At 44.0% G+C, this 18,983-nt stretch overlaps 1 protein-coding gene across 1 annotated transcript in view; it reads right to left on the bottom strand.

Annotated features, from left to right (window-relative positions):
- The window catches only part of FRAS1 (Fraser extracellular matrix complex subunit 1), a 692,624-nt gene that overhangs the window by 514,372 nt on the left and 159,269 nt on the right, over positions 1 to 18,983 (bottom strand). The window lies entirely within an intron of this gene.

The following is an 18,983-nucleotide window of genomic DNA, read 5'->3' as shown; positions in this document are numbered from 1 at the left end:
AAAAAAAACAGTGTTTAAACATATGTGGCTGTCTAACGTAATGCTCAGCTGCATGGAGAAAATGGGAATTTTGTTCTCCCTGCAGCTGCTCAAGATCAGACAAGTGGGCAGTGCAAGGGGGCTGTGAGCAGTAATGTGAAAGCCCTGTAATCACTCTATTGCTCTTTGTATCACATCCCTGCATCCCTGTCCGCAATGTGTCGGCTAAGAAGGTTTTCAGCAAAGGATAAGAGGGTATGATTACAGTGTGCTCAGTGTAGAGAACATTAACTGTTCACAGCCCCGTCACCGCCCACTTGATTGAAACCAAGCAGCTGCAGGGAGAACATAACATCATTTTCTTCCTGCAGCTGAACATTCAAATAGAAAGATGCATATGTTTAACAAAATCTATACTGTTTCTAGTGCTACGATTCTGTATGTTATAGGTATTTCATCCATAAATATCCAATTATTCTTAATGAGGAAGTATAATCAAAATCTTGTAGAAGCAACTACAATGGCAACTCTATGCTATTACAGGATAGATGGATAGACATAAACCCAGTTCATATTAGAAATTGTCCAAAACCAAAATAGAGCAGGTTTTATGACAAAAATGACATTTTACACAATACCATTTTTTTAGCTCAGAACATTGGAGAGTAGATAATTAATCAGAAATTTATTAAAAGTGGTTTCACACAGTAGAAAATTGCATTAGAATTAGCAGATTTCTCATTATTTTAGACAAATGTAGAAGAGGATTTTGAAGCAATGGGAAACAAAGGAAGGCCGTGTAAGTCTTCCTATTGCTGGATGTACTTCTGGCTTTGATTCAAAAATCCGCATTCAAACCCCACAGTGATTTCATCCACCACACTTGGTCATTTATAGAAATAACAGCGTTGTCTTGTTAACTAACATAACAACAATTTAGCTATCTGCGATCTTCAATCATGTGCAGAACATCAGATGCAGAACGTTTAGTTTACTTCTGTTGTGAAAGGCAGATTTTTATCATTTCTGGTCATTGTATCATTTAATAATTAATGCCTCTTGGTGGAGATGTATTTTTACGCTAAATCCATTATAGTGATGTTCACCAGGCAAACTAAACAAGCAACCAGGCTATGACTGAAGACAGATGACATATGAAAAAAAAGTCATTGTGATAAACATGGAAAAAGAGAAGTCATTTCTTCAGATTTTTTTTTTTGGATAAGAGATAAACGGATGCAAAAACTGGATCCACCACACTGATGAAAAATGGATCTTTTTTGTTATTGTTCTTTTCCTCTAGCTTACACAGAGCACTGAGAATACATGTATTTTCTTTTGTATAACACCTCTAGAAACAGCTATTGACACAGGATCAACCAATCACAGAAGACGTATCACAGCTGACTCTGCTCCCCGTCCCGTCACAATGACCTTGACACGGGCTCAACAGATGCTTCAATACAAAAGATGGGGTCCTGGTGAGACCACTGTGGCTAATCTACATGTAATGGAATTTACATGACTAAAAATTCATTAAAGCTGGATCCACCACAATTATGAACTTTTTTTATTATATGCAAAAACATGACATTCTTATCCTGTTGGTTATATGCATTTTATTTTGTATATTTAGCAACCTAGCAATTTTCACACTGAAATTAGAGTCCAAAAAAGCCGGCCAGTGTGAAAATTTCCAGATTTCTAATCTTTGTTTTTAATACTGATTGTGATATGAACAAAAAAAAAATCCCAAAAATTTTTAACAACCTGAATTACGTAATAGGTCATTTTTCTGTTGATACATTCCCTTTATGCTTATGGCATAAATCACTCAAAATCATTTTTACAGATCTTCCACCAACTTCTAACTTTGCCAATAGTGCCAATGTGCACCATGTTTGCTGGGTCCTCACCAGCCCCTTACCAATTATCGGTGATCCGCGAGATCTCGAACTTAAGCAATAGAAAGAAACCGCCCCTATCAATGATACAGGCCTTTGAGAGTTTGGCTTTCAGAGAGGGTTTTGCAGCAGTACTCCTGTGTACAATCAGTGAATTAACACAAGTCACTCCATTCTAAAGGTCCCGTTACATTTAGCGATGCACCAGCGATCCCGACAACGATACGACCTGGTCAGGATCGCTGGTGCATCGCTAAATGGTCGCTAGTGAGCTGCCACACAGGCAGATCTCACCAGTGATGCAGCAGCGGTCGGTGGTTGTTACTTACCTGTCAGACGGCAGCTCTGGTGACGACTTCCTCCTGTGTCCATGGAGTCGCTGGTCGGCGCCAGCAGGAAGCCGACGATGAGAAATGGACCAGGACAATCTCGCGCGATCAACAATAGCCAGCGGGAATGTCGGTCTGAGGTGTCACATGTAGCAATATCGCTACCGATATCGCTGTTGCGTCACAAAATCGGTGATGCTTTAGCGATATCGCTATGTGTAAAAGGCCCTTAAGTCTCAATATACACACACTTTAAAATAAAACACTTGCATGCCTGCTCACTTGCTTTTTCAGATGCTTTCTTGTCCTTAACTGCAATACAACCTGAAGCTCTCTGCCCTGTTTGCCATGGAAGTTCAATAACCCTTTATATATTATATAACCCCAGTAGGTAGAAGAAAATGTCTCCTCCAAACCATGGTCCCCTCTGATTAACTCCTCCATCTGTGACATATATGGCAATTTGAAGACTCACTTTAGCAAAGACAGGGACAACGATGATTTCCACTTTTTGGAGATTAAAAGTCTAAGAGCATGCACAGAGAAATCCAGGATGTGCCATTTTTGTATACAGATAGATCAAAGCAACATGCAAAGGAGAGTCATGGCAGAGATCTAACTTAATACACTCGAGATCTGACTGTACAGCTGATTCGGCTTACTCCAGAAGGGACAATAATAATACAGCACCCCAATATCTATTTATATAATTGTCTTGTAATGTTTTCATTTCCTGTTCTGTCCAGATGTCACCGTATCCCAGAATTCCAAGCGGAGGAAGTTCACCGACCGCCATATCGGGACAGCCAAGTGATGGGTGTCTCAATATGGAAACTGCTGCTGGTAGCAACCTATTGCGCGGTACCACCCCACGGAACACCGTCGCACAACACACTATACACCGTACGCACCACACACACTTACACAGCCTCTCGCGCGGTACCACCAGCGGAACACTGTCGCACTGCGCCTGCGCAAATTCCATGTAGGCGGCGGCGCATAGAATCATTCGGCTGATCCAGCCAGCAGATGTGCAACATGTTTACAGGCAGAGGAAGCCAGTCACATTTAAGGGGCTTTCCCACGAACGAAAGTTCATTTTATAAACTGTCTGTGTCTGACAGTGTACGGAGCATACCAAATCTCCTGGGCAGGGGAGGAAGCAAAAGACAATACTGACATTACAGCAGGGTATCACAGAGGATACATTTTGAGGTAAAATATTTCACTGACTGTTTTGAAACAATATTTTACCTCACAAAATGTATCCTCTGCAATCTCCTGCTGTAATGCCAGTATTGTCTTTTGCTTCCTCCCCTGCCCAGAAGCTGTGTATGTTCTGTACACGGTCAGACACATTTTTAAAATGGACTTTCATTCTTGGGAAAACCCTTTTGAATACAAATTCCTCCTGACATGCTGTGCACTGACTGTTTAGTGATGGGGTACACAGGTCAAACAAGAGATGACATGAGAGGAGAAGACAGCAGATGGGGGAGAGAGAAAGCACACAGAGGTGAGACAGCTCAAACGGGACAGCACATGAGGGGAGAACACAGCACAGGAAGGAAAGAGACAGCAGACAAGGGGGATGGCACATGGGGTAGACAGGTCATAGAAGACAGCACAGACGGGAGAAGTCAGCACATGGGGAAAGAGAAAGTGGATAGATGGGTAAGCACATGTGGGGATTCTCAACATTGCAAAGCAAGCCCCCATTGTGACATTACCGCCCTCCCGATGCGATAGCATCGGGCCTCCATCTAGTACATAATAATCATTTACATTTTACAGCACCAACATATCCCACGGCATTCTACAATTCAGAGAGTACTTGTACAAAAAAAAAACCTTACAAGCTTACAATCTATGAGAAAATAGGTGTAACTAAAGGTAAAAATAAAGTGCTTGTCAGGTAAGATGTAGCCATCACTATAAAAAATAAGGGCATTCAAAAAATGCTGCATGAACCAGTCACCAACCAATATATGTACTAGGGAAGGCACAAAGTGCTACTGTGTGCGTAGAAGTATGTTGTCATTTGCCCTCTTTCTACCCAGTACTCCAACACATTTAAGGACATTATAGATAAATGGTCATGTACTACCTGCACTGTAGAAACATTTGTAGTTTTTCTCTACAAATTGAAGAGTAAAGGTATATACTGTATAGAGCCATCCTGCAGTACAACACTCCTCCCAACCCTTTCTTGCAGTATATCACTCCTTTCAGCCACCAGTATACGGCCACATCTTGCAGTATATCACCTCTCTCCATAAGGGGTTATCCCTTAAGGAAGTGATATGTGCAAAACTGAGCAGATTTTAACTAGGATTATATTAGCAAAGTAATACATGTTTGTCTACATTATTATCAGTCCATACTGTAGGTAGTTTTGAGAATAACTCTTTAATGAGTATAGATACATTATTAAAAATGCATTACGATTTCATCCACATTTTTACACAAGAAACTTGGGAGCTCCAAAATTTAATACATGATCCATGGTTGAGAACTTGTCACATATTGTACAATTGGAAGGAATTGAAAGGTGCATATATGTACCGGCGTTTTTCCAAGTATTTATTATTGTAAGCCGCGGATATGTCAATGCTATGATTGCGTCACCGAGGAGGAAAAAAACAAAACACAAGCTCAGCCCAGAAAATCAGAGAGGTTGGAAACTAGCGGATTGCAGACCCCTAATCCTATCACACAACTAGCAGTAGCCGTGGAGTGTTCCTACGGTGATCCTAGACACCGGAGATCTAAATAAGCCTAAAGAGAGAAAAGGGAAAAACTGACTGCCCCAGAGCAGACCCCAAAGCAATAGGCAGCCCCCAACATATAATGACGGTGAAGCAAGATGAAAACACTAACACAGATAGAAAGATAGGTTGAGCAAACGATGGGGCCCATGCTAACTAAAAAGGCCAGGACAGAAAAGCTGCTGTCTCCAATCCGAGAAAACCCTGCTAAAAATATTACCAACACAACTGATAAGCAAAAAGGACCCTGAAGTCACTAGACTTCAAACCCTATATCAGTACTCAGAATATTCTGAAAGCAGAGCAAAAGAGAACACTGATCAAGGAAAAAGAATCCAGCACACCCCCAGCCGGGGATGGCTGAACTCAGAAAACAAGGTAAACAAAACCAAAACTAATAAGTTCAATAGCAGAGCAAAAACTTATCTTTGGAAGCAGGAATCAGACTGGTCTCCAAGAATCCAGCAGAGAAATCACCAGCCACTCAAAAGGGCGTCGGCTGCCTTATATCCAGTCTGAAGTTCCCGTTACCCAGTCACAATCTACCTGATCAGGTGTTTGGTTTCTTTCATCCAAATCAGGGTCACTACCTTCCTTCACCAGAAGAGGAAGATCCTCGGACACAAAAGGTGAATGAACAGATGAGCTCACAACATGTGAAGATATGACTGGCAAAAAAAAAAAAATAAACACACTGCACGCCCACACATCAGCAATACACAACAGATTTGAATGGAAGTTCCCGCTTCTCTACAGTAGGTCATTTATCATACAGCTCAAGATGCCATTATTTGTTATTAACACATCACATTTCCTCAGTGAAATACATCACACATTAAACAAATGAACTGAGCACTGTGATAACAAGCTCCGTTTATTGAGAAGTTACTAAGAGACTAGTGACAGGGTGCCTTATCACCAACATTGTTTACAGCAGGGTATTATTTCAATGACACCTTTGGGAAATTGCTCTAACACCTGTAAATAGGGAAACATATGCTTAAAAATGAGGACGCACACACAGGAGAGTATAGCTGTAAATTCATTTTTGTTATTGATTGAACTTGCTTACAAACATCAGTTTTCAACCATAGTAGAGAGGCCTCTTGTTTTGGCTAAAAAGAAAAACTTCCATAACAATGAAAAATGCCAATATGACTGCACACAAAGTACTTAACGTATTTTGCTGATTATAAAAGACGCACCCCAAATTTTGAGGAGAAAAATAGGGAAAAAAAACTTTTGCTGGTGCTTCTTGTAATCCATGCGTCTTATTGCTTACTGGGGGTGGTGACTGCGGTGAAGCAGTGTCCTAGGGTCGCTGCTGGAGGAGGCAAGAGTGAAGCATTGCTGCAGGCTGGGATGAGGGGGTGTTCGGACGTGCGGCACGCCGCTGCGGATGTCCGGTGCTGCTGTGGGGGGCTTTGCCGATATTCAGTTCCATGGTTTCCTATGCGGTGGAAAATGAATTCCGGATTCGGCGCATGCGCAGATGGAGATCTCGGCTCCAAGATGAGGTTTCAGCGCTGATCCCTGCACTCTCTCCACAATAAGTACCTTTTCCTCCCTTCTATGGGCACTGTATTCTGCTGTGCATGCGCCTTCCGCTCCAGTGACCTCCGGTGTGCGCAATCATAAGGTGCTCTCCCCACTTCCTCCCTGTATAGTCATTGATATGTACACATGGTTTCTAGTGATGACTACGTAAGAACATTGCTGTACACATTAATTTTTGAATATGCCTACTAGTATGAAACTTTAAATTTGACTGAAGTACAGTACCTTGCTTTCCTAGAAATGACAGTCACAGTCCACAAAATAACTGTCTTTAACTATGGCTAACAACATTATTTCCTTTAGAGCATATTCACCTCAATTGAGCTTGGAAGGGTAATATAAAATATACTGTTTTTTGTTTGAATAAAAGTATAATTTGACCTGTAACTTGGCAGCTACTTTTAGAATAATTACATGCAGATTTGGGAAATGATTTTAAGCCTGCATGATCTGTCGAATTTTAATACACACGAGTTGGCAGACGTAGGCGCAATATATGGGTCCACTGCTCCACTTCTTTTTCTTGCTAATGTGCACAATAAAAGAAAAGCTTTCTGTCCTGAGCTGTATAGTGAAGACGTATTGTAATTTATAGGAGCAAATCAGAAAGGAACGTGCAGCCGTCCATTAGGAAACATCATGGGAGCGAGGTGCAAATATTGTTCAAAGAAGAAAAGGAAGTGTAAAACTTTACAGCCCAAGGACGTAACCTGAAGTGCGATTTATGGTTGTGTTCAGCTGGACTGAGGAATGTAAGGGCTTTCTAAGTATTACTAGATTGGACACTTTCTTATCCACCACAGCACACAAATGCCGAGTCACATTCTCAGCAGTGAGAGCATAGCCATGGTTTGTGCGGACCCCGTATAACGGTCCGGATTCGATCTACTCTGCTTTATTGGTCACACGATGGTTGACATTGAACTGTGAAAGTGTTAACTGTCAGTCTGTAGGGAAAGAGTAGGAAATATAAAATAACTGCAACTCTTCATACATTTTCCAGCAGCTATGGAACTATCCAAAATATTTTGGCTAAACACAAAGATCTTCCTTTTCAGTATTCATCTGTATGGAATAGCACAGACAATTATGCTGATCCCTATCATAAAAAAGGTATGGAGCCGCATACAAGAGCAATCCCTGCCACAAGGGCACATACCCAGGGTGAATGGAGTCCTAAAGATATGTTCACTGTTTGCAAATACACGTACGGTAACTCTTTCTTGATAACATACATACAGTCATATGTTAAAGTTTGGGCACCCGTATTAATGTTAATCTTTTTTCTTTATAACAATTTTGGTTTTTGCAACAGCTATTTCAGTTTCATATATCTAATAACTGATGGACTCAGTTATATTTCTGGATTCAAATGAGGTTTATTGTACTAACAGAAAATGTGCAATCTACATTTAAACAAAATTTGACCGGTGCAAAAGTATCGGCACCTTAACATAAAAGTGACATTAATATTTCGTAGATCCTCCTTTTGCAAAAATAACAGCCTCTAGTCGCTTCCTGTAGCTATTAATGAGTTCCTGGATGAAGGTATTTGTGACCATTCCTGTTTACAAAACAATTCCAGTTCAGTTAAGTTTGATGGTCGCCGAGCATGGACAGCCCGCTTCAAATCATCCCACAGATGTTCAATGATATTCAGGTCTGGGGACTGGGATGGCCATTCCAGAACATTGTAATTGTTCCTCTGCATGAATGCCTGAGTAGATTTGGAGCGGTGTTTTGGATCATTGTCTTGCTGAAATATCCATCCCCTGCGTAACTTAAACTTCGTCACTGATTCTTGCACATTATTGTCAAGAATCTGCTGATACTGAGTTGAATCCATGCGACCCTCAACTTTAACAAGATTTCCGGTGCCGGCATTGGCCACACAGCCCCAAAGCATGATGGAACCTCCACCAAATTTTACTGTGGGTAGCAAGTGTTTTTCTTGGAATGCTGTGATTTTTAGCATCCATGCATAACGCCTTTTTGTATGACCAAACAACTCAATCTTTGTTTCATCAGTCCACAGGACCTTCTTCCAAAATGTAACTGGCTTGTCCAAATGTGCTTTTGCATACCTCAGGCGACTCTGTTTGTGGCGTGCTTGCAGAAACGGCTTCTTTCGCATCACTCTCCCATACAGCTTCTCCTTGTGCAAAGTGCGCTGTATTGTTGACCGATGCACAGTGACACCATCTGCAGCAAGATGATGCTGCAGGTCTTTGGAGGTGGTCTGTGGATTGTCATTGACTGTTCTCACCATTCGTCTTCTCTGCCTTTCTGATATTTTTCTTGGCCTGCCACTTCTGGACCTAACAAGAACTGTACCTGTGTTCTTCCATTTCCTTACTATGTTCCTCACAGTGGAAACTGACAGGTTAAATCTCTGAGACAACTTTTTGTATCCTTCCCCTGAAAAGCTATGTTGAATAATCTTTGTTTTCAGATCATTTGAGAGTTGTTTTGAGGAGCCCATGATGCCAATCTTCATAGGAGACTCAAATAGGAGAACTACTTGCAAGTGGCCACCTTAAATACCTTTTCTCATGTTTTGATACACCTGGCTATGAAGTTCAAAGCTCAATGAGGTTACAAGACCAATTTAGTGCTTCAGGAAGTCAGTAAAAAGTAGTTAGGAGTGTTCAAATCAAGAAAATGATAAGGGTGCCCATACTTTTGCACCGGTCAAATTTTGTTTAAATGCAGATTGCACATTTTCTGTTAGTACAATAAACCTCATTTGAATCCAGAAATATAACTGAGTCCATCAGTTATTAGATATATGAAACTGAAATAGCTGTTGCAAAAAACAAAATTGTTATAAAGAAAAAAGGTTAACACTAATAGGGGTGCCCAAACTTTAACATATGACTGTAATAGTCCATCTCCTGTCAGGTTTCATGTATGGAGGGGGCTCAGGAGCAGATCCAGGCTGTGTCTCATATGCCTGTAATAGCAGGGACCGGAGCTTGGCGTTTAACCATTTAAATAATATTGTATGACTGAGGCTCCACACTTTTCCTACATTAAAATTAAAGATATTTAAAAACAAAACAAAAAAAAAACATAGAAGTTTAGGGTACATGCACACATTAAGTACAGTATTTGCTGCATTTATTTCTTCACCAAAAACATGTCTCTTGGCTGAAGAAAAGCTGCATAAAATACAAGCATTTTTGTTGTTTTTTTTCCCCATTCATCTGAATGGGTGAAAAGCACTGAACAAATTGACATGCTGCAGAAACTTCAAATCTGCAAGGAAAAAATAAACATCATGTGCTTTTAAAAATCTCATTCACCTTGCTAGAACAATAAAATGCTTCATTTTTTGCAGAAAGAACGCAGCAAAAATGCAAAGTGTGAACATACCCTTTGTATCGCTTTAATTAGTACTGACCTGAAGAATCATGTGGCCAAGTCATTTCTATTGACTTTTTTTTTTCTTCACTGCACCATTTTTCTCCAGTTTTTCTCTACCTTATGTAATAAAATGAATAGTAACGTTCAAAACTACAACTCACCCACTGTGTCGACAGAAAATACAAAAGTTATGGCTTTTGGAAGAAGGGGACGAAAAAACAAAAGCACATGCAAGGTGGTGAAATGTATGCCTTGTCTGAACCAAGGGGTTAATATGCCATTTATACTGCCGCAAACCCAATTACTCCTTATGTAGGGATTATGGTGTTATCAAACAATACAATGGGAGTGCTGTTAAAAGAGGTTTCAAGAATGCCTTCATGATTTTCTCCACCTCAAAGAAGGTTCTCCAGTGTATCAGGTTACAGATAGCACGTCAGTCATCATAACTGCACCTTTCTATCAGCATACGTCACTTTGGTAAAATACAGGAGCAACAGAAAAAAACCCTCGGGGGCTTATTATTATCAGCGACTAATGTTCAGGGATTGTATGCTTACGTTAGGTTCATATTGAGTTATGGCAGTCCGTTTAACGGATGCGTTAAACGGATTGCGCTAACACTAGTCTACTTTTGATCACGTTTGTGCGATCACGTTAGCGCAGCTGCTCCTTCTGCAGACCGCGTCCAAGGGTCCGTCACAGCATAACGGCACTTCACTATCGTATGCCGATTTTGACATGCGTTAGCGATGCGCTACATTATGGCAGTCTATGGGTGCGTTAACGGATGTGTTACATCGCGTTAATGCCGCATTGTAACGCATCCGTTAAACGGACTGCTATAACGCTATGTGAACCTGCCCTTACAGAAATTTGGATATTTAATACTGTGACATTTGTTCATTAGTGTGCCCATATGCTTACTACATTCACAATATCTGCAACCATCGGACAAATATGTAACTCCGGATACAAACATAGAAGTCAGGTGCAACTCTCCACTTAACCATTCACACCCCCTTTACATCTTGTAAGGAGAAGCCCTTGAGGAGCCATGTTTGTTGCCGAACTAAATATTAGCTATAGTTATCACAGTATCCACCAGAATATTAATATGCACAAATGACCACTTGGATTGTAGTGTCGGTGGTGGGGTGCCGAGCTGGGGGGGTGGTCCTACTTTTATACCGCGCAGAGATGACAACAGAGACACGATGGAGGCAGATTCTGGGTGCAACAGGTCCAAGTTTATTTCTTCACTTGCCGTCCGACTGACGGCACACCTCGCGGCCCTCCGTTTCCAGAGCCGCTTCTCACACCGTACACTGGAGACGTGCCTGCACACACCGTCCCCTCCTTTACTGTCGACGCTCCTGACAGTTCCGTCACTGTGGCCGCCTTAGGCCCATTAACCAACAGCGCTTCTACTGCTCAGTCGTCGTGTCACATACGGTGTCTTACACCCAGTACCTCGTCTCAACTGCGGTCCTTTCCTGTCAGGACCACCCCCCTGACGTCCTCTCTCCTCAGTCCCCCTGGTCTGGATTCTCCTCAGAGTGCACAGACTGTCGTAGTCCTCCTGTCACTTGAGCTCCCCCTGGGGACTGGAACCTTCTGGAACCCTCCCTCAGTATTTATAACTCCCCCGGTTCCTTGAAACTGTCACTAACTGTCACCACGCCCCCCATGACCAACGGTTTCTAAAGCCCTAAGCTGCTGTAAAGTCCTTTGCTCACACTCCACCCTGCCATCTAATGGTCATCCCAAGGTACTGCACGTCCACTACACTTTCCTAGTTGTTTCCCCACTGTAATCACTGACTCCTACCTACACTGTGCAAACCTATCTTTCTTCACTCTGACTAGTCCGTCCGTCCGTCAGGTCACCTTCCCTACACTCCCCCTTCCTTTGTCCATTGTCGTCCTCGACAATCGTCATCCCTGCCTTCGTCATTCTGAATCTACACCTACATTCTGTTGTCGGACCAGAAGTTGAGCCAAGCCCACTATCTGCGGGGGCCGAACTATACTGGGAGCACTATGCTCTGAGCAGCCTACTGCTACTCACCAGCGCGCACGCCACATGACAACGTCTTTCAAATTGGGCAAGGTACACCCGTATTCTCTCTACGGCGTGTATCTTTCCCCTACTCTCCCCTACTGTTACCTTTCACTATCCGGTACGCCATGATCGAGGCCACTCACCTACCAGATCATTGCCGGCGCCCGCCTTTCCTTCTTCAGGGGTGTCCGTGGTGTTGGGGACCTGACCTAGGACGGCTGTCTTTCTCACGTCTTCCCATTCATTTTACTTCTTTCAATTACATGTCATGGTCGGCGTCCCGGTCTCCCAGACCTCAACTCTTAGATCCCTACCGGATCTCACACTTTCCTTTGGTCCCGCAGACCTTCCCTTACCCGGACCTGTTGCATTTTACTTTGGCATATTATACAATAAACAACTTTATAATAGCACAAATACCCAAATTTTTTTTTTTTTTTTTTTACATTTTCTTTTGCTTTAAAACTCAACGTTCAACAATAAACATCGCCAGTACTCCTTTTCCCTCCCCCTTCCTTGGACATGAACACTCCCTCTTGTCTTCGTATCCCCGTTCTGTCAGGCAATCAACTTTACGTTTGCTTTCCATACATGGAACATAAGAAAAGAGAGAAACAGAAAATAATTGCATCAGATAACTACAAAACACATTTTTTTTTTTTAAACACAACTGTCCTTTTTAACCTGCACAACGGTGCACCGAAATTCTGACAGTCCAGGCCATCTCCTGATGGCCGGTAGCAAGGGGCCCACAGCCGTGGAACTCCTGGGGTGAAGGGAGTGTCCAATACAGTCCTCTTTACGGGGGTTCGCGTTCCTCGGGTACCGCCAGTACCGCCACCGCATAATACCCGCGGGGGCAGTATTCCTTATAATAAGAGACATAGTCCCCTATTTCCAGGGCACGGCCGTGGCGTATGGAGGCTACGTTCACGTATACCTTCTGGCCAGTCTGATCACGTATGAAGCCATACCCCCGGGCCACATTAGTGTACACCAGCCGCCACCCGGGATCTTTCCACCGCCATGCCAGCCTCCCCTTTTGAATGAAGCAGGCTCCATACCTCCTGCTCTCGAACCTTCTTTTGTTTTACCACCTCCGCAACCCAAACGGAGGGTACCGCGCCAGTCCCAGAGTCCGGTGGGCGGGACCTTGCCGAGAAAGGGCGTGGGGTAGAGGCGGCCGATGATATCTGTGGCCCGGCAGCCGCTGGGGCCGGGTAGCGGATGGGAGCAGCCGTGACTCCGGAGGGCTGGTCCACAGGGACCGATAAACAGACCCCAGCCGGTTCCAATACTGGCTTCACCGCGGCCACAGGGTAGGCCGCATCAACAACTCCCAGCAAAGCCGGAGTAACGGCCGGTTCGGGTGATGAGACTGACACCGGCCGAGGGAGCGCAACCGCGCCTTCTGTAAATAAGCTCCGCCCTGGTGACTCCGGGCGGGGAGATTCGGGAACGGAAGCTAGGGCCTTGCTCAATTCTACGTATAGCATAGGGCCCTCCGCAGCCGGGCCTTCCGGTACACTGGAGACTGCGTGTTGTGGCAAAATGATAGGGGCCGCTTGTGAAGCCGCCGGCAGGGCCGGGGGAACTCTCACCTTCCCCGGCGCCACGGCCTCCGTCACACCACCGCACGGCTCATCCCGCAGCCTCCGCTCTCCAACTCGCTGCTCAGCGGGCCTAGCTTCCAGACTCAGGGGCTCCGCGGGGAGACTCTCCGCCGGTATCAATGGCGGCCGCTCCTTCTGGTTCCGCACGGGCTCCGCACAGATTCCTCTTCTTGCCCATGGACCCGAAGATGACGTCTTCTGTCTCAGCTCGTTCTCCTGCCGCCACTGCCATTCTAGGCGGCCGATGCCCCGACACCTGCAGAGTCTCGTACCGTACGTTGGGCAGCACTCGAATGGCATCAGACAGCCGCAGCCAAGTTTTTCTTCTGTGCCACTCCCTCTGTGAGGTGAGGTGTCGGCAGGCCTCTCCACCATCCTGTCAGGGTCCAATATATGGAAGCGTCGATTTCCAGGCACATACTGCTTCCTTTTGGGGTACGTTGGAGGGGGTCCCAGTCCATTCAACACGACTGCAAACACCCGGACCTCTCCTCTGCGCTGAAGCAACACCGCCATACTGCACAGTACCTGGTACCACCCCGGATCCTCTGCTGGCCACACAGATCCGCCACAGCGCTTCCCATTTGTATTCCACAGGTAGGTCATTTGTAATCCACAGGTAATTGTAATCCAAACAGAGTAGTCCAAGTCCTTTTCCATTCTTTGAGGCAGGTCTGCCGCAGAAGATGGGGTATTAGCGGCGGCGACCCTGCCGACTACGCCAAATGTAGTGTCGGTGGTGGGGTGCCGAGCTGGGGGGTTGGTCCTACTTTTATACCGCGCAGAGATGACAACAGAGACACGATGGAGGCAGATTCTGGGTGCAACAGGTCCAAGTTTATTTCTTCACTTGCCGTCCGACTGACGGCACACCTCGCGGCCCTCCGTTTCCAGAGCCGCTTCTCACACCGTACACTGGAGACGTGCCTGCACACACCGTCCCCTCCTTTACTGTCGACGCTCCTGACAGTTCCGTCACTGTGGCCGCCTTAGGCCCATTAACCAACAGCGCTTCTACTGCTCAGTCGTCGTGTCACATACGGTGTCTTACACCCAGTACCTCGTCTCAACTGCGGTCCTTTCCTGTCAGGACCACCCCCCTGACGTCCTCTCTCCTCAGTCCCCCTGGTCTGGATTCTCCTCAGAGTGCACAGACTGTCGTAGTCCTCCTGTCACTTGAGCTCCCCCTGGGGACTGGAACCTTCTGGAACCCTCCCTCAGTATTTATAACTCCCCCGGTTCCTTGAAACTGTCACTAACTGTCACCACGCCCCCCATGACCAACGGTTTCTAAAGCCCTAAGCTGCTGTAAAGTCCTTTGCTCACACTCCACCCTGCCATCTAATGGTCATCCCAAGGTACTGCACGTCCACTACACTTTCCTAGTTGTTTCCCCACTGTAATCACTGACTCCTACCTACACTGTGCAAACCTATCTTTCTTCACTCTGACTAGTCCGTCCGTCCGTCAGGTCACCTTCCCTACAGGATCATGACAGATGACCAATATTATGAGCTGGAAACGTAATTAGGGAAATGTTTAAGTTATTGGGATACCAGTAAATTATTAATCCATGAGGTAGAGGAGCAAACAAAAAAAACTGGCATTGTCACCTGAAAAAAGGCTATTAATCTGCAGATATAGGGTTAATAGCATTGTGAACCTGTCAGGCTCCCACACTAAGGGCCCCGTCACACATAGCGAATCACCAGCGATCCCGACAACGATATGAACTTGTCAGGATCGCTGGTGTGTTGCTACATGATTGCTGGTGAGCTGCCAAACAGGCAGCTTCACAGCGATCAGCACCAGCAACAGGAGGGTAACAAGAGATCCATGTCGCTTAGTTACCCACTGTGTACCTTAGTTACCAGCGCGCTGGTGCAGGGAGCTGGTAACCAAGGTACACATCGGGTTTCTAAGCGCCGCGCACCACTTAGAAACCTGATGTGTACCTTGGTTACCAGCTCCCTGCACGAGCGCATTGGTAACTAAGGTACACAGTGGGTAACTAAGCGACGTGCGTCGCTTGTTACCCGCGTGTCGCTGTCCTGATCGCTGGTGAAGCTGCCTGTTTGACAGCTTACCAGCAATCATGTAGCGACACACCAGCGATCCTGACAAGTTCATATTGTTGTCGGGATTGCTGGTGAGTCGCTATGTGTGACAGGGCCCTTAGAGTCCCGCCACTGGGAAGAAAGGATCTATATTCCTTCTGGCAGCGTTCAGGTATCAGTCACGGGGTGTGGACGGAGCAGGTTCAATCACCGCTCTGTATAGAGAGTAGCAGCTGTAACCGCGCCCCTGCACTGACTGACAGTCGGCACTAAATCTCTTCTTGTTGTCAGTCAGTGCCGGTCAATGTTTCTTGAGCTAAACAATGTCCAACCCCACCCCAAAACAAAACATCCCTAACAAATACAAACATTTATTTGCCACATTTTTTGTGAATGTCTGAAACAAACGACTCTACTAGGATGGAAAATGAAAAGTATCCCCAAGGACTCCGTCCGGTTGATTCAAATGAAGAGCTCTATCGGGATTTCCATTGGAATATAGCTTTTCAGGTATTCTGACAAATCCCAATGCCGTGCTCGGCGGAGAGTGCTGTATTAATGTGAACCTCGTCTTCGGATGAAAATTACACATGGCATACTTGTTTGTGACCATGTACATCACAATGAAGTTCTTTTTTTGCAGGAAGCATGTACATTTCTGAAAACCCTATCGAGATGAAAGCGAAAGTCACAGAAATATCAGCAACAAATCTGCTGCGGAACGTAAGTTAGCCTTAATACACACGACAGTGTAATTCGTGTGCCAGACGATGCGGCGCTTTACAGGTGCCGACTATCCCCATTTATTATTCTCTGTTAAGTTTCAATCTCCTGTGTTCTATAGCCAGCTATTACACTTTAACTGAATTTGCTGCTTTTCCTGCATACTGATGTTTTCCCTGAAATCTCCTAAATGATGGGTAAAAAATAGAGTCTCACCTTCAGGCACAGAGACTAATAATTCTACTCAGAATGATTTAAGTCTATATAGTTTATTAAAATACTATTAAAATATACTGTAGTACTGGCCAATTTATTAGATAAGGTCCCATAATGTACTTCAACCTTATGATAGCACATCCTAGTGATATTAGCCTCAATGCAGGCATTAAACAACATCATGTTGGAAAAAGGCGATGTGCAAGTACTATGTTTACCTTGTATCGGGGAGAAATTGGGACAGCTCAGCAAATCAGCGATAAATTGTGGAGCTCAGCGCACTCTGGAAAGATTGATGAAGTTTTGGAATTGATGATGTGTTTTGAGGCATAGTATTATTTGCCTAAGGTCACTCTCAGCTTGCCATGAACTGAGGTTTCCTGATTAAGAGTCTAAGGACGCACAGCAAGTTGTCTCCTGTGGGCAAGAAAATATCTTGGAATGCTACAAAGAGTATTAATATGATTTAATAACACTTTGGAAATATAAAGATTAGATATGTATACTGCAGATATTTTTACTATAAACCTAGCAAAAAATGGTGTATTGGTCTTAAAGGGGAGTTAACAATTTGTTAATGGTTGAAAAAGAGGGCTATGGGGGTCGTAAAATAAAATGTAAAAAAAAATAAATAAATAAAAACGCATATCCAGGTCAATTGCAGTTGTCACAATCCATCCAAGCCAAAATAATGAGCTATGGGACTGTTTCTTATGGCTCAGAAGAAATGTGACCGCTACAGCTAATCAATGGCCACGGATTGGTTGCAGTAGTCATGTGATGTCCCCTGGTGAAGAGGATCTATAAATGCATATGGCACATTATAGACAGATTCCCTGTTGATTTACATAGTACTGTTACTAGATTTATAATAGAAAAAAAACACTTTTTCAATAAAACTTCACTTAATGATTCACGTAAAACTAAACTATTAATAAAAATACATAAAAGACCAAAATAAGCTTCTTGGGGGAAAAAAAACAACAACACAGTATTGCATAATATCCTGTAAGATTTGTAAACTAGTTAAGGAAAAAAACAAATTATTGACTAGAAGCAACAATATACTATATACATGACCAATACTGTTGGAGCCATTAACTTATTACAAATATCTTCAAGCCTGATTTTTAAACAGTTATAAGAACAATATCATGGTTAATGACAGATTGGTCCAAAGAGCACCGTAACATGCATTAAGAAATATATAATTTTGGGTCTCCAATTCCACAACAGGTGAACATAATTCCTGAGTTTCCCAATGGCAAAAGAGCAAATTCAACATGTAAACTAAATTCAAAGAGTAAACTCTGGGTAGAGGTTACATACAGTGGGGCAAAAAAGTATTTAGTCAGTCAGCAATAGTGCAAGTTCCACCACTTAAAAAGATGAGAGGCGCCTGTAATTTACATCATAGGTAGACCTCAACTATGGGAGACAAACTGAGAAAAAAAAATCCAGAAAATCACATTGTCTGTTTTTTTTTTTCATTTTATTTGCATATTATGGTGGAAAATAAGTATTTGGTCAGAAACAAGCAATCAAGATTTCTGGCTCTCACAGACCTGTAACTTCTTCTTTAAGAGTCTCCTCTTTCCTCCACTCATTACCTGTAGTAATGGCACCTGTTTAAACTTGTTATCAGTATAAAAAGACACCTGTGCACACCCTCAAACAGTCTGACTCCAAACTCCACTATGGTGAAGACCAAAGAGCTGTCAAAGGACACCAGAAACAAAATTGTAGCCCTGCACCAGGCTGGGAAGACTGAATCTGCAATAGCCAACCAGCTTGGAGTGAAGAAATCAACTGTGGGAGCAATAATTAGAAAATGGAAGACATACAAGACCACTGATAATCTCCCTCGATCTGGTGCTCCACGCAAAATCCCACCCCGTGGGGTCAGAATGATCACAAGAACGGTGAGCAAAAATCCCAGAACCACGCGGGGGGACCTAGTGAATGAACTGCAGAGAGCTGGGACCAATGTAACAAGGCCTACCATAAGTAACATACTACGCCACCATGGACTCAGATCCTGCAGTGCCAGACGTGTCCCACTGCTTAAGCCTGTACATGTCCGGGCCCGTCTGAAGTTTGCTAGAGAGCATTTGGATGATCCAGAGGAGTTTTGGGAGAATGTCCTATGGTCTGATGAAACCAAACTGGAACTGTTTGGTAGAAACACAACTTGTCGTGTTTGGAGGAAAAAGAATACTGAGTTGCATCCATCAAACACCATACCTACTGTAAAGCATGGTGGTGGAAACATCATGCTTTGGGGCTGTTTCTCTGCAAAGGGGCCAGGACGACTGATCCGGGTACATGAAAGAATGAATGGGGCCATGTATCGTGAGATTTTGAGTGCAAACCTCCTTCCATCAGCAAGGGCATTGAATATGAAACG

Source organism: Dendrobates tinctorius, unplaced genomic scaffold (assembly GCF_039654945.1).
Source record: "Dendrobates tinctorius isolate UK_male_01 unplaced genomic scaffold, ASM3965494v1 ptg000011l, whole genome shotgun sequence".
Taxonomy (NCBI): Eukaryota; Metazoa; Chordata; class Amphibia; order Anura; family Dendrobatidae; genus Dendrobates; species Dendrobates tinctorius.
The sequence above is the reverse complement of the archived record's forward strand: the minus strand, read 5'-3'. Positions and strand labels throughout refer to the sequence as shown.